This window comes from Delphinus delphis, chromosome 7 (genome assembly GCF_949987515.2).
Source record: "Delphinus delphis chromosome 7, mDelDel1.2, whole genome shotgun sequence".
NCBI lineage: Eukaryota > Metazoa > Chordata > Mammalia > Artiodactyla > Delphinidae > Delphinus > Delphinus delphis.
This window is the reverse complement of record NC_082689.1, coordinates 93,726,021-93,751,660: the sequence shown is the minus strand read 5'-3', so window position 1 is coordinate 93,751,660 and position 25,640 is coordinate 93,726,021. Positions and strand designations below refer to the sequence as shown.

Sequence of the window (25,640 nt, the reverse complement as noted above, 5' to 3'; positions counted from 1 at the left end):
TCCCTGACCAGGGATTGAACCCAGGACCCCTGCACTGGGAGCATGGAGCCTTACCCACTGGACCACCAGGGAAGTCCCTGTTACGGTTTTTAAGTGTTCTTAAAAATTCAGCTTGGAAATACAATACTAAACCAGGATTCTCTCATGCTTTATCAGTCTTATGAGATTAGATGATAGTCATAAAACATCACTAAATACGGGAAATTAGTTCTTCCTATTATCTCATACCCTCTCAATTGTCAGCCCCAGACTCATAATCATGAAAGTTATGAGTGAAATAATAATGACTGAAAATTTCCCCTAGTTAAAGTCAGATACCAAACCACAAATCCAGAAAGCTCAGAGAATATCAAGCAGGATAAACACCCAAAAAACTACACCCAGGCATACCACAGTCAAACTTCAGAAAATCAAAAATAAGGGAAAAAACACTGAAAGAAGTCAGGGAAAAAAATAAAACACCTTACATATATGGGAGCAAAAATAAGAATTATATATAACTTCTCCTCTGAAACGAAAGCAAGAAGAGAGTAGAGTAAAACATTTAAAGTGTTCAGAGAAAACCCCACCACCCTAGAATTCTGTACCCTGCAAAATTATCCATCAAAAGTCAAGGTGAAACAAAGACTTTCTCAGACAAACAAAAATTGAGGGGATTTGTTCGTAAGACCTGCTTTGCAAGAAATATTAAATGAAGATCTTCACTGGGACAAAGTGAGACAGTGCCATGGACATATATACACTACCAAATGTAAAATAGATAGCTAGTGGGAAGCAGCCACATGGCACAGGGAGATCAGCTCAGTGCTTTGTGACCACCTGGAGGGGTGGGATAGGGAGGGTGGGAGGGAGACACAAGAGGGAGGAGATATGGGGATATATGTATATGTATAGCTGATTCACTTTGTTATAAAGCAGAAACTAACACCATTGTAAAGCAATTGCACTCCAATAAAGATGTTAAAAAAAAAAAAAAAGAACCAAGTGAGAAAAATAAAAGTCCCTGTGAAGAGAAAATAAATAAATAAATGAAGACCTTTAGAAAGAGAAAAATGATGTAAGTCAGAATATCAGATCTACATAAAGAAGGCAAGAGAATTGGAGAATGAATGAGTGAAAGTAAAATAAAAACTTTTATTTTTCTTATTTTTAATTGATCTAACAGATCACAGTTTGCTCAAAATAATAATAGCAACAGTGTATTCCATTATCTCTCTCTCTATATGCTTATGTATAACTGAAATGAGTGACAGCAATGATACAAGGTACTAAAGGGAAGAATGAGGATTATTTTGTTAATATAAGATACTTGCACTATTCATGAAGTAGTATAGTGTTGCTAGACCATGGTATAGTGATGACTTTTTAGATACAATACCAAAGGCATGATGTATAAAAGAAATAATTGATAAGCTGGATGGACTTCATTAAAATTAAAACTTTTGCTCTTTGAAAGACAATGTGAAGAGAATGGAAAGATAAACTCCAGACTGAGAAAAATATTTGCAGAAGACACACTAATGAAGGACTATTATCTAAAATGTGCAAAGAACTCTTAAAACCCAAGAATAAGAAAACAAGTAACTCAATTTTAAAATGGCAGGACTTCCTTGGTGGCACAGTGGTTGAGAATCTGCCTGCCAATGCAGGGGACACGGGTTCAAACCCTGGTCCGGGAAGATTCCACATGCCGCAGAGCAACTAAGCCCATGAGCCACACTACTAAGCCTGCACCGTGGAGCCTGTGCACCGCAACTACTGAGCCCACGTGCTGCCACTACTGAAGTCCGCGCACCTAGAGCCCATGCTCCGCAACGAGAAGCCTGCAAACCACAACGAAGAGTAGCCCCCCTCCCGCAACTAGAGAAAGCCTGTGTACAGCAACGAAGACCCAACGCAGCCAAAAATAAATAAATAAAGTTATTTTTTTTTTAAAAAATGGCAAAAGACCTGAACAGACATCTCACCAAGAAAGATACACAGATTTCAAGTAAGCATATGAAATGATTTACAACATCATAAGTAATTAGGGAATTGCAAATTAAAACAATGAGATACCACTATACATCTATTAGAATGGCTAAAATCCAAAACACTGATGACACCAAATGCTGACAAGGATGTGGAGCGATAGGAAATCTCATTCATTGCTGGGGGGAATGCAAAATGGTAGAACTATCAAGTCATGAAAAAATGTGGAAGAAACTTAAATGTATATAACTAAGTGAAAGAAGTTAATATGAAAAGGCAACACTATATGATTCCAACCAAATAACATTCTTGAAAAGGCACTATGGAGACACTAAAAAGATAAATGCTTGCTAGGGCTTACAGGGGAGGGAGAGATGATTAGGTGGAACACAGAGAATCTTTAGGGCAGTGAAACTATTCTAACAAAGGTGGATACATGCCACTGCACCTTTGTCAAAACCCATAGAATGTTTAATACCAAGAGTGACCCCTAATGTAAACTGTGGACATAGGGTGATAATGATGTGTCAATGGAGTTCAATGATAGTACAAATGTGCATTGTGTTGCAGAATTTCAATAGTGTGGGAGGTTGTGCATTGTGAGAAGAGGGGGTATATGGGAACTCCTTGTACTTTCTAGTCAATTTTGCTGAGAACCTACAACTGCTCCTAAAAAATAAAGTTTATTAATTTAAAAAAGGGGGTGTTGCATATTTCAGCTTCTACCCTGCACATTTCCAGGATTCCCTCCCCAAAGCCCACTAGGGCAACAGATCTTCTGAGCTAAGGGTGCCTGTGCTGATGTCAGACTGCTTGAGATCTTGGGCTGGGGAGCTTTTAAGTGCCTAAGGCCAAGGAATTTTCAGAGGTCTATGAGGCTTTTTTTTAATGAAGTAAAAAGAACAAATTTGTATTTGTGTGTGTGTGTGTGTGTGTGTATGTGTGTGTGTGTGTGTGTGTGTTGGGGAGTATGGTGTACAAAAGCAGGAGATTCTGGGACTAGGAAACATTCCTGACTTTAGGTCTTAGCCATTTCTTTCCTGATCTTTAGTTTCTAAAATGCATAAAATGTGAAAGTCCACTATTTTGGGGGAATGGTTGAATAAAATGTAGGTCATGCCAAACATGGACTATTAAGCAACTATTCATTAAGAAGCAGTTGATTAATATGTATGGAGTTAGAAAAATGTCAAAGGTATACAATAAATGAAAAACAGAAGTTGTAGAGTAATATGTTTGATACGAAAGATTATGTATATGTATATGTGTGTGTACATGTGTATGTCTGTATAATAATGGAAACAGCGCTGGAAGAATATGCAGCAAAATATAACATTGCTAATCTTGGGGGTAATGGTGGTGGGGATTAAAAGGGTTGACATAAAAACTTTTTTTTTTAACTCCCATTTTGTTTTTAGAGGCATACTTCAGAGATACTGTGGGTTCAGTTCCAGACCACCACAATAAAGTGAATATCACAATAAAGCGAGTCACACGAAGTTTTTGGTTTCCCAGTGTATATAAAAGTTATATACAAGTTGCATACAAAAGTTGTATATAAAAGTATACTGTAGTCTCTTAAGTGCACAACAGCATTATGTCTAAAAGAAAAGTACATACCCTAATAAAAATATTTTATTGCTAAAAAATACTCAGCTTCAGTGAGTCATATTTTCACAATAATAACATCAAAGATTACTGATCACAGACACCATAACAACTATAATAATAATGAAAACATGTGAAATATTATGAGAATTACCCAAGTGTGACACAGAGACATGAAGTGAGCAAACACCACTGGAAAAATGGTGCTGATACACTTGCTTAGATGCAGGGTTGCCAGAACCTTCAATTTATGAAAAAATACAGTATCCGAGAAGCACAATAAAATGAAGTATGCCTGTACTTTGTCTACCTGTTTATAATAAGCAAATAATGCTTTTGTAATTAAGAAATTTCAATTCAGAAAAAAATCACAACAAATTTCACAATTTAAAAAATTTATACGGGCTTCCCTGGTGGCTCAATGGTTAAGAATCCACCTGCCAATGCAGGGGACACGGGTTCGAGCCCTGGTCTGGGAAGATCCCACATGCCGCGGAGCAGCTAAGCCCGCGAGCCACAACTACTGAGCCTGCGAGCCACAACAACTGAGCCCGTGTGACACAACTATTGAAGCCTGCACGCCTAGAGCCCGTGCTCCGTGACAAGAGAAGCCACTGCAATGAGAAGCCCGCACACCACAACGAAGAGTAGCTCCCACTCGCCGTAACAAGAGAAAGCCTGTGCACAGCAACAAAGACCCAATGCAGCCAAAAATAAAAATAAATAAATTTATTTTTAAAAAAATGTTTATAAACACCTACACTTGTTTCCAAATCCAGGAAAAGAACACATTTTTATTAGTTAACTGGACACACATCTATAATGCTTTTCCCACATTTTCCACTGCTTACCCTTTGATTGCCTCTGTAATATATTCTTTAAAGAAATAGGATAATTCAGACTTTACTCAAGCATGGATGACCAAATTTTATTTTCTATTAATAATTTTTAAAAGTTTCTTTCAGGTTCATAACTTATCATTACCATGTTGTGTAAAATTTTTTGGAATTGTCAAATTTGAAAAAACTTCCATCAAGTTTCTGCTATATATGAGCTGTAAGAATTGGAATTATTTACAGATTAATCCTCTGGCTCTGTACCTTTCAACCTTGCTTGTCTTCCATTACTTATATCCTTCCAGCGTGAGTGCCAGAGGACAAGCTCACACTGCAGTACAACTGCCATCCTTTCACTGTGCGTGTTCCTGGAAGCCATTCCTACATTGGGATGGCTAGCTATCACCTAAAAATACCTAAAAATGGAAATTACGGAGAACCACATAAACTCAAACTAAGTGTACCCCCAATAGAGTTTCCTCTTAGCCTGATCCAGAAAATGCTCGCTGACACCCAACACCACCACACAAATATATATATACATGTGTGTGTATATATACATACATATATATAAAAATACATATATATATATAAATGATGGACTGAAAAAAGATCTTTCAATCTATTGAGATTAAAGTAGCCTACATCTATAAATTTGACAGGACACAAAATTGTGAAAATTGCCGAAGTCCTTCCCAGAGCCTTGAAATGGGCCTCTATGTAAGTGAGTGATTCTGAAGTTTAAGGTTCATTAGTTTTATGGGAAGGAAAGAAAATTATAAAACAAGTCTGTAAGTACAATGGCAAAGAAGGTGTATACATGAAAGAGGAAAGGTGTAAATGAATAAGAAAAAAATATTTTTTAAAGACCAAGCAGCAGCAGTATGCCTTAGGGTATAATTAAACATTTAAACATAAAGAAAATGTAATTCCTAACAACCTAAAATTAACAACAACAACAACAAAATTTCAAATGTCTCTAAAGAAGTTAGGAAACATGAACCTTTAAAACTTTTTTGGAATTAATATAGCCATTTTCTCATTCATATTTACAAAGTAAGTAAAAACTCGTTTCTCCTTTTCTAAACAATAAACATAAACTTTTTTGTATCTGTCTTTTTGACCATGTATAATTAAAAAGAGGCATTTCTACATAGGCACTTGATATTAGCTTATGATGATGGAATTGGAAGTTTATGGCAAAGAACATGCATGCTTATCTGTGTTCATGAACACACACACGCGCGCACACACAGAGTTAACTTTGGACTTTGGAAATTACCCTCTGACTTCTTTTTTAGAAGTTAAGTTCCCTTGTGTACTTTTGCAGCAATCCCTTTCTTCTACTCCCAGCTCCTGGGAAACACTGATCTGTTTTCTGCTCCTACAGTTTTGCACGTTTCAGAATGGTACATAAATAGAATCATACAGTATGCAGCCTTTTAAATCTGATTTCTTTCACTTTGCATACTGCATTTGAAATTCACCTATGTTATTGAGTGTATTAGTAGTTCATTCCTTTTTATTGTGAGTAATATATTCCACTGCATGGATATTTTATCATTTGTTTGTACATTCACCAGTTGAAGGACATCTGGATTGTTTCAAGTTTTAAGTGACTATAAATAAAACTGCTGTAAACATTTGCATACATATTTTTGAAAGAACATATGTTTTCATTTATCTTGACTAAATATCCAAAATGGGATCGCTGGGTTGTATGTTAAGTGTATGCTTAACTTTATAAGAAATTGGCATACTTTTTCCCAAAGTTCCTATGCCATTTTGCATTCCCATCACCAATGTATGTGAATTTCAGTTGTTCAGCATCATACATTACCATCATTTGGTATTGTCAGTCTGTAAAAATTTTACCTGTGCTAATGCATGTGTACTGGTATTTATTGTAGTTTTAACTAGCACTTCTCTAATGACGAATGATGTTGAGCATCTTTTCAAGTGCTTATTTGACCTCACCTTATTTTATTGGTGAGGCCTCTCTTTCAACCATTAAAAAATTTTTTCTCTTTCTTTTATAATGGAGTTTTGATATATTATTTGATATATTCTTTTATAAATTCCTTTTTATATTTTAAAATTTATATTTTATAGACATATATGAATATATATTCCTTTATCAAATATGTGCTTTACAAATATGTATGTGTGTGTGTGTGTGTGTACCTTTTTTTTTTTTTGGCACGTTGAGGGGCATGTGAGATCTTACTTCCCCAACCAGGGATGGAACCCATGCCCCCTGCAGTGGAAGCACAGAGTCCTAACCACTGGACCATCAGGAAATTCCCACAAATATTTTCTACTCCTCTGTGGCTTGTCCATTCATTCTCTTACCAGTATCTTTGGAAGAGACCTTTTCAATATTTATGAAGTAAAATTCATCACTTTTATCTTTCACAGTTCATGTTTTTTGTGTCCTATATAAAAAAAAGTTTGCCTAACCCCAGGTCACAATGTGTTTTTCCTTTATTTTCTTTGAGTTTTATAGTTTTAGGTTTTATATTTTTAGTTTACAATCCATTTTTAATTGATTTTTTCAATTTTTAAATTATGGTAAATACACATAATATAAAATTTACCATCTTGACCATTACTAAGTAAACAGTTCAATGGTATTAAATAAATACATAATGCTATACAACCATCACCACAGGTCATCTCCACAGCTTTTTTCATCTTGTAAAACCAAAACTCTATGCCCATTAAATAGTAACTCCTCATTCCCTCTGACCCGCAACCCAGGGCAACCACCATTCTACTTTCTGTCTCTATGATTTTGACTACTCTAAGTACATCATATAAGTGGAATCATACAGTATTTGTCTGTTGGAGACTGGTTTATTGAACTTAACATAATGTCCAGGGTTCATTCATGTTGTGGCACATGTCGGAATTTCCTTCTTTTTTAAGACTGAAAATTCCACTGGATGTATAAGCCACATTTTGCTACTCTATTTGTCTGTTGATGGACACTTGGTTTGCTTCCATGTTTAACTTATTGTGAGTTACACTGCTATGAACAAGGGTACAAATATCTCTTCAAGACCTTGCTTTTAATTCTTTTGGGTATATACCCAGAAGTGAAATTGCTGAATCATATGGTAATATGAGCTCACTGCCTTCTGGCCTCCAAAGTTTCTGATAAAACATCAGCTGATAATCATTTTAAGGATCGCTTCTATGTGGCAAGTTGCTTTGCTCTTGCTATCAAGATTCTCTTTGTCTTTGTCTTTAGAAAGCTGGATTATAATGTATCTGGATATGCGCCACCTTCAGTTTATCTTATTCTGGAGTTTATTGTGCTTCTTGGATGTTTATAATCATACCTTTCATCCAATTTGGGAAGTTTTGAGTCCTTATTTCTTCAAATATTCTCAGCCCCTTTTTTCTCTCTTCTCTTGGGACTCTACAATCCACCTGCTGCTCTGTTTCATGGTTCACACAGATCCCTTAGGTTCTGTTCACTTTTCTTCATTCTTTTTTCTTTCTGTTCCTCAGACTTGAAAATTTCCATTGTCCTATCTTCAAGTTCTCTGATTCTTAATTCTGCTTGCTCAAATGTGCCTTTGAATTCCTCTAGGAAAATTTTCCTTTCAGTTATTTTACTTTTCAGATACAGAATTTCTTTTTAGGATTCTTTTTTAGGTTTTCTATCTCTTTATTAATATTTCCATTTTGTTCATTCATCATTTTCTGGACTTTCTCCACATCTTCCTTTAGTTCCTTTGAGAATCTCTGAAACAGTTGTTTTAGTCTTTGTCTAGGAGATCTGCCATCAGGTCTTTTCCGGGGCAGTTTCTATTTTATTTTTTTCCTATGAATGGGCCATACTTTCCTTTTCCTTTGTATGCCTTGTGATATTTTTGTTGAAAACCGGACATTTGAATCTAATAATATGGTAACTCTATAAACCAGATTCTCCCCTTCCCCATGTTCTACTGTTTTTTGTTGTTGTTGTTGTTGTTATTGCTTATTGTGGTTTTGTTTTTCATTTTTCTTTTTCTTTTTTTTAATTTTTGTAGACTGTCTCTGTGCTAAGGATCCGCCTGAGGTATAAACTTAAGGTCTTTTCAGTTCTTTTCTGATCCTGTGCCTTTTCCTGGGCATATGTGGTCCCTTTCAAATGTAACCCATGTATATAGTTATTTTTGAATGTCCTAATGTCTGGCCCCCAAAAGGGGAAAAACAGAAAAGTGAAGGGAGGAGGTAAATGGCACTAGCCTCTTAAATTACCTGGAAGTGACATAACCTGGAGGGGAAAGGGCTTGCAATAACAGGGAAAGGTGAAACAACAATGGATGCTCCCACTTCATCTGCACTTCCGTGATCAGAAGCAGCAATCAGTGATCAGAGTACAGATCTTTGATAATTTGGAGAACAGGGGCCTATGTGCCCAGCCTGGCTCCCACAAGCTGTGTGCAAGTTGCTCCAGGAACACGTATATAGCTGTCTGCCACGAGGCTGGAGGTGGGCGATGGATAGCTGTTTACTGTGGCAAGAGTTGGAATTGACTGAAATTAACCACAGTTTATTATCTAAGTCTTCCCCTGGAAGTTGCAAGTCTTCAATATACTCCAGATTTTCAAAATACTGACATCAGACAGACTCTGCCAGTGCAATTATTGTCTAGGTGGGGAGACAGATTCCTGATGTTTCCTACCGCACCACTTTCCAGAATCCTCTAAAACCCATTTTTAGTTAAATTTTACATAAGGTGTGAGAAATGAACTGAGCTGCTGCTACTGCTTTTCCTTCTTTCTTTTTTTTTTTTTTTTTTGCATTTGTATATCTAATTGTTCCAGAAACATTTGTTGAAAGACAACTTTCTCCATAGGACTGCCTTGCATCTTTGCCAAAAATCAATTGACTACCAGGCTTCCAGGTTGGTGAACACATGGAGATTTCAGGGAGAGTGGAGCACCTAGAGAGGGCATGGTAGCTCCACAACCTTTCCCCATACCTTGTCCTGTGCATCTCTTCCATCTGGTTGTTCCTGAACACTTAGGACAAAACTGGAATTTCTGACAAGACTAAGGAGGACCCGGGAAGAAAATTAATGTCAAAGAGTCTAGAGGCCCAGAGCTTCGTTTGAGCCCTTGAGAATCCATGCTTCCCTACCTGACCCTGGAATCTGGCCCTGAAGGTGTTAAGCCAACCTCACATTATCAACCTTGACTTGGATGACTGATCCTAAAAAGAATTAACAAAGGCCTAGAAAAAAACAGCAGAAAGAAAGAAATTCAACAGAATCTGGCAGTAAGCTATACCTCAGGACAAGCAGAAAGTAAGATTTAACATACAATCTTCAGTTCACCATATCTCTTTTTTTCCACATGATCCAAGAAGGTGCTGCACAAACAAAAGACTCTGTATCTCCCAAGAAATAACTCATGAGACGTTAATGAGAAAATCCCTTCCTCCCAGAGCTTACCCTCATGACACCTTAATTCTGAATAAACTGGACCATAAAAGCAAATCAAGACCTATGTCACCAGACTAAGGACATTCTGAGGAAAGCTGGATTCCACTCAGTCAATTCCTCTCATTCAATATCTAGAAAACAATGCTCTATTCTTGTAAAATGGGCTCAGCAGACACAGTACAGGAGAATTCCAACTATTAGTTAATTAAGGGAAGGACTAAGGTTGTAAAAGGGAGTGACAGAGAAACAAAGGGAGAAAACAAAATAAGAGAAACAAAAGGAGATGAAGTAGAGGCAGTTGGGCTGGCATCATAGTCATGGCGGGAGGCAGAATGCATGGTATAGTAAAAATTCTACTGGTAATCTGATTATTATTGCATTGAATCTATACAACAATTTGAGAAAAAAGGTCATTTCAAAAACATTGAGTCTTCCAGTCCATGAACACAGTATTCCACTTCACTTATTTAAATCTTTCATTTTTTCCTTAATGTTTTATAGTTTATACATATCTAACTTTATAAGAAACAGCCAAGCTTTTTTTCTAAAGGTGGCTGTAGCATTTTGTTTTCCCACTACAATATTTGAGTGTTTAACAACTAAACAATTTGACAAATGATAGAAATTGGAGAAATTTAGAATATTCCATTCTCATATTAAATAATGATAAACCATATATGTAATCCAGTGTGTAGTTCTGGTTCTATCACCCAAGAAGAATACCACAGACTAGAAAATGTTTAGAAATGGGAATAATTTAATGTAAATATGCCAGAGGGCGGGCTTCCTTGGTGGCGCAGTGGTTGAGAGTCCGCCTGCCAATGCAGGGGACACGGGTTTGTGCCCCAGTCTGGGAAGATCCCACGTGCCGCGGAGCGGCTGGGCCCTTGAGCCATGGCCGCTGAGCCTGCGTGTCCGGAGCCTGAGCGCCGCAACTGGAGAGGCCACAACAGTGAGAGGCCTGCGTACCGCAAAAAAAAAAAAAAAAAAATGCCAGAGGGAGAAAATGAAGTAGGGAAGTTCTATTATAGGAAAATAGAATGAAAAATTGGAATTATTCAGAGTGAAAACACTAAGAGAACTTACAAATAGAACTGATAAAGAGCAACAGTCTAGATAAATAAAACATAAACTTGTTCCCAAATCCTGAAATATTAGGATGCTCTGAAACTCAAGAAAGGTATCACCATGAAAAGAGCAGACTGTACATTACAATGTAATCAAGCTGTGGAAAAGAGGAATCAACAAATTGTGATTTTTTTCACCCTAACCATAGTCAGTTGATGGAATGAAAGATATGGAAAATGCCGGAAGAAACATGAAGAATTTATTTCTTCAATGCAGTCAGACAGTTGGTTTTGGAAATGTTTAACATTTAGGGAACTAACTGTAGAGATCAAGAATTTTAGAAAGCCCAGTGTCCTGAGATAAAATATGCTGCTCAGAAGACCTTACATGTTTACCAGTATAACTGGACAATCGAGTGCTCTAAACTTGAAACTGCAGGAAGAAAAAAGAGGCTGCTGTATTGGTTTAAGAGAGTATAGGAATTCAGATGCAGCTGAGCCACGTGCATGGGACAGATGGCTTCTCAAGAGTGTGTTCATCTCCTGTTAGTAAAGCTCTTTGAGCTCTGTAAAATAGCAGATTCTGAAGCACTAGGAATCAATTCAGTGAAAAGGAGTTCAAATGTGTAGAAGAAATTCACATAGATGGAAGTAATGTTTTGTGTTTCTTAAGCAAACCAAATCTTAAGATGTATTTGAGGGACTTCCCCGGTGGTCCAGTGGGTAAGACTCCGTACTCCCAATGCAGGGGGCCCAGGTTCAATCCCTGGTCGGGGAACTAGATTACGCATTCATGCCGCAACTAACAGTTTGCATGCCACAACTAAGAAGCCCACATGCCACAACTACGAAGCCTGTGTGCCGCAACTAAGAAGTCTGCATGCCTCAACTAAAAAAGATCCCACATGCCGCAACTAAGACCTGGCGCAGCCAAAATACATAAATAAATTTTTTAAATTAATTAATTAATTTTATTTTTGGCTGCATTGGGTCCTTGTTGCTGTGCTCAGGCTTTCTTTTATTTGTGGCGAGCAGGGGCTACTCTTCGTTGTAGTGCGTGGGCTTCTCATTGCAGTGGCTTCTCTTGCTGTGGAGCACAGCCTCTAGGTGCACGGGCTTCAGTAGCCGTGGCATGTGGGCTCAGTAGTTGTGGCACACAGGCTCTAGAGCACAGGCTTAGTAGTTGTGGCACACGGGCTTAGTTGCTCCGCGGCACACGGGATCTTCCCGGACTGGGGCTCGAACCCGTATCCTCTGCATTGGCAGGCGGATTCTTAACCACTGCACCACCAGGGAAGCCCCAATAAATAAATATTTTTTAAAAATCACAATGAGATACTACTTTGCACCCATTTAAAAAAAAAGATGTATTTGAATCATCAAAGTAATTGTGGTCAGGACCAAAAACAGGTGAATAAACTGAGGCAAACTACTCACCTAAATAAAGTACTTCTGGAATTACAGAGATAAACATATGAGTCCAAGAACTGTTTTTCTGGCTATTTAGATAAATTTGGGAGCAAGTTAAAAATCTCCCTGGATCTATGAAAATATATTATGTCACAAAATAACTCAAAATTTTAATGTAACTTAGAAACACCATGAAAATCTGAGATTAGAATCATGAATACCCAGAGTGTAAGCTCCTTAATGGCAAGGACCATATCTTATTAATCTTTGCATTCTTAGCACCTAGCATTGTGCCTAACATATAATAAGTAGCTTATGAATTAATGAATAAATGGATGAACTGACTAATGAATACACCCCACAGTTCTTGAGAAGAGCAATTCTTTAGCAAGCAAAAACCGAAGCAACAACCAGAGTTTGGAAAGGTACATGTGGTTAAATGTGGCAAATTAATCATATTTATTACTTGTTTCTATGAAAACCCTTCTAACATGAAAGGAAAGGAATTTAAAAGGTATTCCAGGGGCTTTCCTGATGGTGCAGTGGTTAAGAATCTGCCTGCCTATGCAGGAGACACAGGTTCGAGCCCTGGTCCGGGAAGATCCCACATGCTGTGGAGCAACTAAGCCCGTGTGCCACAACTACAGAGCCTGCGCTCTAGACCCCAAGAGTCACAACTACTGAGCCCACGTGCCACAACTACTGAAGCCCGTGCGCCTAGAGCCCGTGCTCTGCAACAAGAGAAGTCACTGCAATGAGAAGCCCGTTCACCGCAATGAAGAGCAGCCCCCGCTCGCCGCAACTACAGAAGGCCCGTGCACAGCAACGAAGACCCAATGCAGCCAAAAATAAATTAATTAATAAATAAATAAATTAAAAAAAAATAAAATGTATTACATAATAAGAACAAAGAGAATGAGAGAGAGAGAGAAACAGAAGACGAGGATTTCAAGCAATTTTTGGAAAAGGGAAAGTAAGTAGAGGAGATGTCCTGGTTAAAACATGGTGAACTGAACACAAATAGTATCCTCAATCAAAATGAGTCCAAAGACATAAAGATATATTAACCCACCAGGACAAACAGAATGAAAGAGAAACAGCAAACAATGTGAACATACTTCTAGAAGCAAAAAATAAAGTGAAGAAGCTAACAAAACAGAGAAAGCTGAATACCAAGGACCTAAAGAGGGGTGTCCACAAAATCCCAGAATGTCTCAGGAATTAAAAAGATCAGGTACCTTAGAAGGTGGGGATAAGTGTGACATGATAGCTAAAAATGGGGACACTGGTTGAAAGACTGTATAAGGCATGGTGACATACCCTGATTCTCTCCCCATCCCATGCCACCCTGTTACTATCCCCCACCATGAGATTATAGTTTTATTCTACAAGAGAAATTGAACCAAAGTTTAACCTAGGGAAACCAAAAACAGGAGAAGGTGGGGGAAAGGCGCCATATGGAAACCAGATAGATTGAGATAAAGTCTACATACTAAGCATTGAGTACATTATTCTCCTTCCCTTGTTCATGCCAAAAACATGGTAGCCAGGTTTAAACCTCCGCAACACTCACAGCAGAAGAATGGACAGTTCTTTGTTTCTTTTAAAAATGTAAAAGGTCAGAAAGATGTCCTCCACATAATGACATTTGGGGATTCCCCAATGAAAAGCTCATCCTTTTCTAGTCAAAAAGCTCTTCTAATGAGCTTTTTAACATCAGTTTTTAATACGAATGGCCATTAAGATATTGAGGAGAGCCTCCAATATGAACAATGAAGACCAAAACAATACCAAAAAAAAAATTCAGAGTAAACATAAAATGCAGCAAACAGAAGAAAACTTTAAAATAAAAAATAAAACAAAATAATACCGAAAACCCACCCAGCAACAACAAGCATCCAAAAAGAGGAGGTTACAAGACTACAGGGAATAAGGGGAGAAAGGGTAAGAAAGGATGGCTAACAATTCATAATAGTTTAGCTCTTTTCTTTAGCTAAAACAAAAATTCAACAGAAGAACCATGTTATAAAGGAGGAAATCTCTCAAAAAAGTAAAACAAAAAATAAAAATAAGAAAGTTAAAGGACAAATATTACATAAATAATAGGAGTTCCAGAAAGAAACACTGAAGGAAAGGGAAAGAAAAAGTTAAAATGAATAATTCCCAGACATAAGCACTCAAGTTTTGAGATTAAAGGGACCAATTAGTGTCCATCATTTGAAAAAAAGAACACAAACCTAGGCACATATTTATGAAATTAAACAGTAACAGGGTAAAGGATAATCTTACAAGCTTCCAGAATAGGGCGGAAGACAAATATATGAAACATGGAAAGGATCAAAAGTCAGAATGGCACTATGATTCTTAATGGCAACCATGGTTATTAGAGACAATGGAGAAATGCTTCAAATTCCTGAGGAAAAATGATTTCCAAAACAAAAATCTATACCCAACCAATGTAAAAATCAAGAGATTATCTATAAGCAAACATATAAAGATTCAAAAAATGTACTTTCTGTGCACATTTCTTAGGAAACCATTCAGGGTTATGTGTTCAGAAAAAAACAGGAAATATGCTAAGAGGAACAAAGGAAAAAAAATGTACAAATGACCCTGTAACATCTGGTCATATCAGATGTCAAGGAAGCAATTAAAGACTAGTAGGGTTCTGTCAAAAGTACCATATTGAAGACAGTCCCTTTTGTCAAATGTGGGACAATCGGACCATCAATAAAGATAATAAATAAAATGGATTGAAAAAATATGAGATAAAAATAAAACCTCTCAAGCACTCAAGAGACTAGGATTAGAAGGTAATTTCTTCAACCTGCTAGTGTATGAAAAAAAACAAAATAAGATAAATGTTATGAATCATACACTGAAAAGTACATAACACCATAGAAATCAATTTAAAAATTAAATAAATGGAAACAAATCTCTGTTCATAGGTTGGAAGGTTTAATATTATTAAAGTGGCAAAACTCCCCAAAATGATCTATAGATACTATGCAATCTCTATCAAAATTCCAGACGACGTCTTTGCAGAAATCAACACACTGATCCTAAAATTTCGATGAAAGTGCAAGGGACACAGAGTAGCCAAAACAAACTTGAAAAAGAACAAAGTTAAAGGACTTAACTTTACTAATTTCAAAAAATAAAAGCCCTCACTGGACACTATTAGAGAATGCTAGCAAAACAACTTATTATTTTGAACACTCATAAATAAAAAGGAAAAACTAAGCATTTATCCTGCCTTTTGTAAACAAAGAGAACCACTGAGTGTCCAAATAGTGGATGAGGCATGGTTGGTTCCTTTATAGAGGCATGTCAGGTAATAAATGAACAAAGAGTATTAGAATATCACCATTTTGCAATGTCTAATGATTTAATAAATCATGTACTGAATGTTGATAGCTACTAACATGACAAAAAGAGAGTCCTTAGATATCACAGGCCTTCTAATGGAAGAACACAACATCCCTAGAAAAGTAGAATTGCTAAAAAAATTGAAATCTCTATATCAAATACAGAGGACAGAGGAACATGTTAAATAACACCATGGAGATGCAAGCAGCAAAATCCAGATTACAGACACAATTTAGTTTCTTCAACAAATTAAAATTAACCAAATAAACAAGGAAACAGAGGAGAAACTTGGAGACTAAGAGAGACTTAGATTAAGAGAGATCTATCATTTGTAATGTGTGAGCCTTATTTGAGTACTGACTCAAACAATGGGGAAAAAACTTAAAAAACTGTACAATTATGATATTCACAAGATAACTGAGAATTGAAACACTGAGTTTTTAATGTTATTAAGGGATCATTATTAATTTTAATCTTTTTATGCATGATAATGGAATAATAATTAATTTTTTTTTTAAAAAAGAGTTCTTACTCTCTAGGTATATTTACTGAAACATTTTATGGATAAATTGTGATGTCTAGGCTTTGCTTCAAAATAATACAGGGTGGTGGAGGTAAATGAGATTATAACTAAAACAAGATTGGCCATAAGCTGACAAATGTTGATGCTCATGAAGAGTACATGGGGGGCTCATTACTTTGTTCTGTCTACTTTTACATATATTAAATTTTTCCATGATAAAACATTAAAAAGAAGACCAGAAAATAAACTAAGAAACAAAAGTCATCGAATCCAGGAATGGAACGGCAAAAGAAAATTCAGAAAGACAGCTTTGCACCATGCCTAAAGAAAAACCAGTCCAGAGTGGAGCAGAACAGGAGGCTGTGGGAGGGAGGCCTCCAGGAAATAAGGAAAAAAAAAAAAAAAAAGAAGATAATTCTATGAGCTTGTATGGCCTTTTGGAAGTTGACAGATCTGTTGAAGTCTTTGAGGTAAAAAAGAAAAAAAATAGTGATAGCTATATAGAAAACCAAAAGATGGAATAAAAGGGAATAATTAAAGATAAAAAGTTGACCAAGAAAGGAAGAGTCAGCTATTTGATTTATTAGAGAACAATATTATTTAGTCTATTTAGTCTATTTATTTAGCCAATCATATAAACACGGATACTGAATTACCAAATAATTCAAATACTGAAAAAGGAATAACAGAAAAGTGATGACATGGGGTGTTTAAATTACTACTCTTTCACTTTTTAGTTTTGTGATCTGGACAAGTTACTTAATCTTTTCAAGTCTCAGTTTACTCATCTATAAAATGGACATATCAATCATGTAGGATTGTTTAAAGAATTAAAGGTAATACATCTAAAATACATAGCGTAGTATCTTATACATAAAATAACATACCATATAGCCAATAAAAAAGCTGTATTTTAGTTATTGATATAGAAAGACATCTTAAAAATTGTGTTCAATGAAAAAGCATATTGCAGAAGAGTATGCATACTATGGCCCAATTTATATAAAACTGCCTCTCTATCTCCCTACCAATCTACCTATCCTTATGTAGCTAAGCAGAGAAGCTATCTAGAGGGGAAGTCACTATAATAAATTAGTCCTGGTTACCTCTGGACAGTGAGAGTTCAGTTAATTTGTACTGATTTTAAAATTCTTTTCTCTTTGTTTGATTTGATAAAATAAGTATGAATCCTTTTCACAAAAGCAATAAACTATCTTTACATTAGTAATATTTAAAAAATAAAACAGAGAAATTAAAAAAAATAAAATAGGGAGATTGGGATTGACATGTATACACTGATGTGTATAAAATGGATGACTAATAAGAACCTGCTGTATAAAAAAAATAAATAAAATAAAATTCAAAAATTCAAAAAAATAAAAAAATATTAAAAAATAGAAACAAACCAACAAAAACCTAACTTGAGGGTTTCAAATTTTGTATTTTGCATTAAGAAGTTCTCATCTTTCACTTTGTTACCTAAAAAAACTAATATAGCTCCATGAAACAACCCTTCATGAATTATTTACTCTCTGAGGAAAGAGAATATTCCTAGTCCATCAAAAAGTCTACAAATAATAAATGCTGGAGGGTAAAGGGTGGGGATAAAAGGAAACCCTCCTAAAGTGTTGGTGGGAATGTAAATTGGTGCTGCCACTATGTAAAACAGTATTGAGATTACTTAAAAAACTAAAAATAGAGTTACCATATGATCCAGCAATCCCACTCCTGGGCATTTATCAGGAAAAGACAAAAACTCTAATTTTAAAAGATAAATGCACCCAGTGTTCATAGCTGAATCACATAAGTTTTGATATGTTATCTTTTCGTTTTCATTCATGTCAAAGTATTTCCTTTTTTCTTTTTATATTAAGTTATTTATTTATTTATTTTGGGCTGTGTTGGGTCTTCCGTTTCTGTGCGAGGGCTTTCTCTAGTTGTGGCAAGCGGGGGCCACTCTTCATCGCGGTGCGTGGGCCTCTCACTATCGCGGCCTCTCTTGTTGCAGAGCACAGGCTCCAGACGTGCAGGCTCAGTAGTTGTGGCTCACGGGCCCAGTTGCTCCGCGGCATGTGGGATCCTCCCAGACCAGAGCTCGAACCCATGTCCCCTGCATTAGCAGGCAGACTCTCAACCACTGCGCCACCAGGGAAGCCCCCATGTCAAAGTATTTTCTAATTTCCCCTGTGATTTCTTCTTTGACTCATTTATTACTTAAGAACATGTTGAATTTCTATATATTTGTGAATTCCCCTAATTTCTTTCTGTAATTGGTTTCTGATTTTATTCCGCTGTGGTTGGAGAACACACTTGTGATTTTAATCCTTGTAAATTTATTGAGATTTGTTTTATGGCTTAACATATGGTGTATCCTGGAAAACCTTACGTGTGCACTTGAGAAGAATGTGTATTCTACTGCTGTTGTGTGGAGCGTTCGATAGATGTCTGCCAGGTTTATAGTGTTTTTCAAGTTTTCAAAAAAAAATTTTTATTGAGTTACAGTTGATGTAAAGATTAATACAAATTTCATTTTAACAGTGTATAAAAACTTGTCCCTGTATAGCTCTAAAAATAAATAAATAAATAAAATAACTTATAAAGACAATGTTAAAGCATGAGACAAGATGATAACTAAGTGAAAACAGTAGATGACAGCATCACATGTAGGCTATGTTAAACTTTAAAACTATGTAAAAATTATTAGATATATGGACAAGCATAGAAATAAAAAAATGAAAACAATTTACTTGTTAGTATAGTTGGATTATGTTATTTTTCCATTCCATTTTTATTGTATGGTGTTATATATTTTATTGTCTTCTTGTCATATATACATATGAATATTTTACTATTTCTTATATTAAGCCCAAATCTACCTCCCCATTAAGTTTCATTCCTTGATAATAATGTTACTCTCTGAGACCACAAAGATAAAAGTCTAATTCCTTTAAAACATGACAGATCTTTAAGTATTTAAAGACTTATTCCCTCTAGGTCTTCTCTTTTTCAAATTCCTATAGGCTTCCTAAGATCAAGTACTACATCTTACTCATCTTTGTATTGCCGGCAGCTCTGAAATAATGTCTTAAATATAGCAGGCAATCAATAATATTAGGCATTTGTAGAGCTGAATATGAAATCCCCTCATTATTCCGGGAACCCTTTCCCAGATATGTTTTCATTTGTTAACATGCTTCTTAAAATGTGACTTTTAGTTCCCTTTCAGTTCCTTGTATTCCTTGTCTCCAGTGACCTTCTAAAATCCACTCCAATCATTCTACTACCACAGCAATCATCGATCCTGAAAAAGAGCTCTACCTGGTAAATTCAGACCTTCCACTCTTTAGAACCTCCGTCCTCCTAGCCCTCTTGTTCACTCACACCCACTGTAGCTTTACTATCTCATCAGGACCTTTAAGTCAACTTTTACCATATCCACAATAACCTTCCTGTCTTCACATCCTTCCTCACCTTACTTTGATTTCCGAGTCCATACATTACCTTTGTTTTTATCAGTATAGTATAATTTCCCTTGTCCCACAGTCCATGCATTGCAAGCTAGTGAAAAAAAGAAAAAATCTTGGATCGACCCAACTATAAGCCTTTTCCAAGCCTCTACCCACGCTGCGGGGAAATATACCTTAGAGAAGACTGGTTCCAGTACAAATCTAGAATTGCTGATCTCAATTGGTTATTCAGTGCTGCACCAATTCTACCACACTAATCTCATTATCTCATTCCCCCATTCAGCAAAATCTCACACCATATCAATATTCATCAAAATCTCACACCATGTCAACGTTCATCAAACTTTTAACCCTCAACTTTTCCATTTCTCTGAAACTTTTCCAGTTTCCTAGAGAAAATAAAAGTATGCAAACTCCCTCAACTTCTAGCCAGCCCAGAAACTATGGATATTGTAAATAATATCATAAAGCCATAAAAAGGCTGAAGGTATTTAGGTATACAAAGAAAGGACAAATAAGTAAAGTACAAAACAACGTGTATGTTTATAACAACTAGTAAAAAATAGGAATTTGCTTGAAAAGGCACACAATTTATGCAGAAAGATTAAAAACTACACACAGTTGCCTAAAGGGAGAGAAACTGGGGTGAAAGGAAGATTTTTCAAAGTATATACGTTTCTATCGCTTTAGAATTTTGAACCATGTGAAAATGTTGTCTTAAAAAATAACAAGTAAAACTTGTGAATATAATCATGCGTGTCCTTTCATGCATGCAGTGGGGGGATGGGAAATTATTATTTAATGGGCACAGTTTCAGTGCCCATTAAAGTTCTAGAGATGGATGGATGGTGGTGATGGCTGCACAACAATGTGAATGTACTTAATATCACTGAACTATAAACTTAAAAATGGTTAAAATGATAAACTTCCTCAAGTATATTTTAGTGTAATAAAAAAAACCCCACAATAGTGATAACTAAAATAACAACACAAAACACCCTCCAGTGCCTTCCTACTGCTATTATGATGAAGAACAAGACCCTGTATAATATGACCCCTGCCTAACTCCATCTTGCCTTGAGACCCTCTCTTCAATTCACTCAAGAATATTCAAGCTGAACTGAACTTCTTCTAGTTCCTCAAAGGCATAGCAGTCTCTCTTGCTCTGAGCCTTACCACAGAAAATTCTTCTTCCTGGAATGCAAATAAATATCACTTATTCACAGGATGCCTCTTCTGTCCTCTCTGACTTACTTTTAGTTCACTCTATTAAACTCTGCCATAACATCCTTTGCTTCCCTTTTATGACACTCATCACAACTATAATTATCTAGTTAGCGTCTGACTAGAAAATTCAATGAAGGCTAGGACCACTTGAGTCTTGTTCTCTAATGCATACCTGATGCCTAGCACATGGCATGGCATGTAACAAGTACCCTATAAATATTTTTTGAATGAATGGATTAATTCAAAATTAGACCATACTCCTGATAGTCTAATCAATGAACAGAGTAGAACCATCCCTTACCCTAGATGCTACTTTGATTAGTGTGCCCTAATATTACTTTATTTTTATCAGTTATGACAGACACTTGACTTTAATTTAGCCTAGCATTATTTAAAACCAGAAGTCTTTTTGAACTGAACTACTGATAAAAGGTGAGGATTTCTCAAATCCCTTCCGCACAAAGCAGACTTTCTAAGCCTAAGTGCAGAATTTATCCTATTAATTTTTATCTAGTTAGTTTTCAAACTCATCTCTGCCATCCAGTATATTAACTATTTCTCTCAGATTCGAGCCATTTGCAAATGGAGTAGACCTGACCTCTATTTAGCCATGGATTAGAACATTAAATGCAACAGTGCTAACGACAAGGTACCGTGCACTTCCATAAAAGACAGCTTTCTTGAAGCTGACATGACCTACTAATTAACACTTTTGGAGAATGACTATACATACCTTTATATGTACTATCACCCAGGATTTTCCCTCTCATAAAAATTTAGACAACTATTTCTCCTAAGAGGTAGAATGGGCACAAAATATCAGCTGTAAAGAAAGTTCAGAAATTTTGATAAATTACTATAAAGATATTCTTAACCTTAAGCATGACATCAGGGAGGTGGCTGCTAATAACGGGATGCATGGTTGGACTATCTATGTGTCCTTTTTTTCTATGTAGAGGAACATTTTTTAAAGTTGCCATTGCCAAAGTCTTTCTTACTGCCAGGAAAAGTGAAAAAAATGTAACAGGAAGTCACATACAGGACAAGCCATTTAACCTTGCCAGGTTCCTATAAAATGACAGAGGGGGACTGCATGATTGTGAAGTCTTTCTAGCTCTAACGTGCTAATGGTTGAAACTGAATGTGCTGCCTTCTCCAAGTCATATTTGTATTTATAGCTTCTTCTAAATATAACCTAGTAGAGTGAATGATGTAAGGAATCTTGGATATGAGATGCTCTGATTGAGTAATACTTTCTCTTGTTCCTCTCAAAGCAAACCAGGTAGGTGGTTACCTACACCTAGACTTCTCATCTCAAAATCACATTCATGTAAGTATACTTCTGTTTACCATTACTTATGTATTTAATAAACTTTACAAAGGTAAAGTTACATTTTTACTCAAACTTCATTTAATTTTATTTTTAATATAGTCATGACATTTCAAGTATAAAATAAGGGTCTAGAACTGAATAACCATAATTTGGCTTCTGCAAAATTATAGTGTGAAAATGACAACTTCATAGAATCCAAACATTATGGAAAAAAATTTAACATTCCATAGACTAACTTAAAATGCCAAGAAGTGCCTTGATCTGAATCAGAGTCTATGAAACCATAGGGCTTTCGAGGTAAAGAAGTACAGGAATAACATAAAACTTTTGAAATGGAATCTGAAAGAAAATGCCTTGAGAAGCATGATGATAATCTTGAAATGGCTTTCTCTCGTAAACAGGAAATAGAACACAATCTCTCTAATCATAAAGCATTTCATAAACTTTTCTTTGAAACAATGTCTACATTAATAAGCAAGAAAAGGACAGGTATACACTTCTAACACTTCTAATGTCATGTGACAAGTCCTAATCAGAAAACAAACAAAAAAAGAAATGTATTCTGACCAGTTAGGTTTTGCTAGTCCCCAAAATGTAATTAATATATTAATATATCTGTTTCATGTAGACAGACGTTTGACATTTATAATCTGCAAGAATTATAACTAAGGGCTCCCCAACAATATCTACCATTGTACCTATTTGGTATTATATCCTAAAACTATTTATTATTATTTGTGTAGAGGAAGACAACTGACTTTTTAATGATAACTTTGTGCTAGGACACCTTAATGAAATCTCTTTGGTTTTGAACATTTTTGAGCTCATCGTCTTGGGTCTTCTAAATAAATAATATCAGCTGCACATAATAATAATTTTGCCTTTTTCTTTCCCATTTTTTTTTTTTTTTTTTTTGCTGTACGGGGGTCTCTCACCGTTGTGGCCTCTCACCGTTGTGGCCTCTCCCGTTGCGGACGCGCAGACCCAGCGGCCACGGCCCACGGGCCCAGCCGCTCCCCAGCACGCGGGATCCTTCTGGACCCGGGCACAAACCCGCGTCCCCTGCATCGGCAGGCGGACTCCCAACCACTGCGCCACCAGGGAAGCCCTTCTTTCCAATTTTTACCTCTTATTTTTCTTTTGAGTAGTTGAACTAATGCCTGCAGAATAAAGGTAAAGTGCGTGACAATTAACACCCTTGCCTTGGTTTTAGTGTTTCATGTGATGGTGGCTTTGGGATTAAAACACATACAGATACATAAACGTATATATTATATGTGTTGATATGTATATAAATATCACACATGAATAACTTAAAATTATTAAAAACTGTAATCAAAGGTGAATGCTGGGGACTTCCCTGGTGGTGCAGTGGTTAAGAATCCACCTGCCAATGCAGGGGACACGGGTTCTGAGCCCCAGTCCAGGAAGATCCCACATGCCGCGGAGCAACTAAACCTATGCGCCACAACTACTGAGCCTGCACTCAAGAGCCTGCGAGCCATAACTACTGAGCCCACCACTGCAACTACTGAAGCCCGTGTACCTAGAGCCTGTGCTCTGCAACAAGAGAAGCCACCACAATGAAAAGCCCACGCACCACAACAAAGAGTAGCCCCTGATTGTTGCAACCTGAGAAAGCCCACATGAAGCAATGAAGACCCAACACAGCCAAAAATAAACAAATAAATAAATTTATTTAAAAAAAAAAGATGTATGCTGAACTTTATTAAATTCTATCTCAGCATAAATGGGGAAAATGAAATGAAGCTTTTCCTTTTCATTATTAACATGGCTAAATATATTAATAGACTTCCTAATATTAAACTATGGCTGCATTCCTGACATAGATTCCATTTGCATATGGTTAATATATTAGGCCATTTAATGAGTATCTGGTTTATACTAATATTGACTATTTCTGCATTTATAATCTTAAGTAGAAAAAGAGCCTTGGTTCTTTTTGTGTGTGTGCTATCTTCTCTGATTTTGGGTATCAGTGTTAAACTGCCTTCACATAAACAATTTGGAAGGATTCTTTGTATCTCTGTGCTTTAGAGCCCTTTAAAAGGCATCAGAACATCACAACCACATAGGGATATTTGAGGGAATTGTAAAAAGAAAAAAATCAAATACACACACACATACTGACAAAAAAGATAAGGGACTCATATCACAGATAAAGACCTGATGCTCACAATATATAAAGATTTCCAGTACATCAATAAGAAAAAAACCTAATAAGCTTAGTAGAATGAAGGGCAAAGAGCACAGATAACTGACAGATAAAAGTACAAATGACTCTTACATATATGAAAAAAATGTTCAGCTTCACTTAGTAATGTGCAAGAAGACTAATGTGCATTAAAATTACTATCAAATCACACTGGCAATACAAAATAATTTCTATTTGAATATGTTGGCAAGGTGTGGGTAAAGAGACAATCTTACTGCTGATAGGAATATAAATCGGTATAAGTTTTGTGGAGCATAATTTGCAAACGTCTAAAAAATATAAAAATGCAAATGCCCTTTCTACCAGCAATTCCACTTCTAATAAATTTATCTTACAGGTTTATTCCCATGTATATTACATGAAATATTAAAATACCTAAAAATTATTGAGAGCTCACTATGTACCAGTCACTGTTCAAGCCTTTATAAATATAAGCTAATTTAAGTCTCATAATAACTCTGAGGAAGGAATAATTATTCTGTTTTTAGAGCTGAAGAAATTAAGGGATAGGGAGGTAAATTTATTTTCCTAAAATGAAACATCTGGTAGGCACTGAATATGAAAATAAAACACAGGTGGTCTAGCTCTAGTTTTACATGCTCTTTGACACTATAATATACTACCTCTCAACACGTGCAAGGATATGCATTGCTGCACTGTATGCAACAGTTATATACCACAAATAAATGTCTATTAATAGTACACTGCATAAATCAATTACAGGGCATCCAAACAGTAGAATACATGCAGCATTTAAAAAGAAAGGTCAAAGCTCTTCTAGTAACTGATATGCATGGATCTCCAATACATAGTAGGTGAAGACAGCAAACTGCAGAACAGTGTGTATGTACATTACAATACTATATATGTAGAAATAAAATGAAATAACATTATACACACATAACCACATGTGCTTTTTCACATATAAAGTATCTCCAGAAGGATACTCCTTCTCCAGAAGAGAATGTTTAACTGAGAAACACAGGTGGAATGGGCACTTACTTTTCATTTTTGTGCAATGTGCACATCCATCTAGTCAATAAAAATAAATAGTTTTAAAAATGAAATACTTGAAAGGTAAAAAATAAAGAAAGACAAACTGCCATTATCTACTCCTTTTACTTATTTTATATATGGGTCATCCACCCAAGAT

General features: G+C 36.0%; 1 protein-coding gene across 2 annotated transcripts in view; it reads right to left on the bottom strand.

The window, feature by feature from the left end:
- Nucleotides 1-25,640, bottom strand: part of ZRANB3 (zinc finger RANBP2-type containing 3) — a 261,258-nt gene that overhangs the window by 84,919 nt on the left and 150,699 nt on the right. The window lies entirely within an intron of this gene.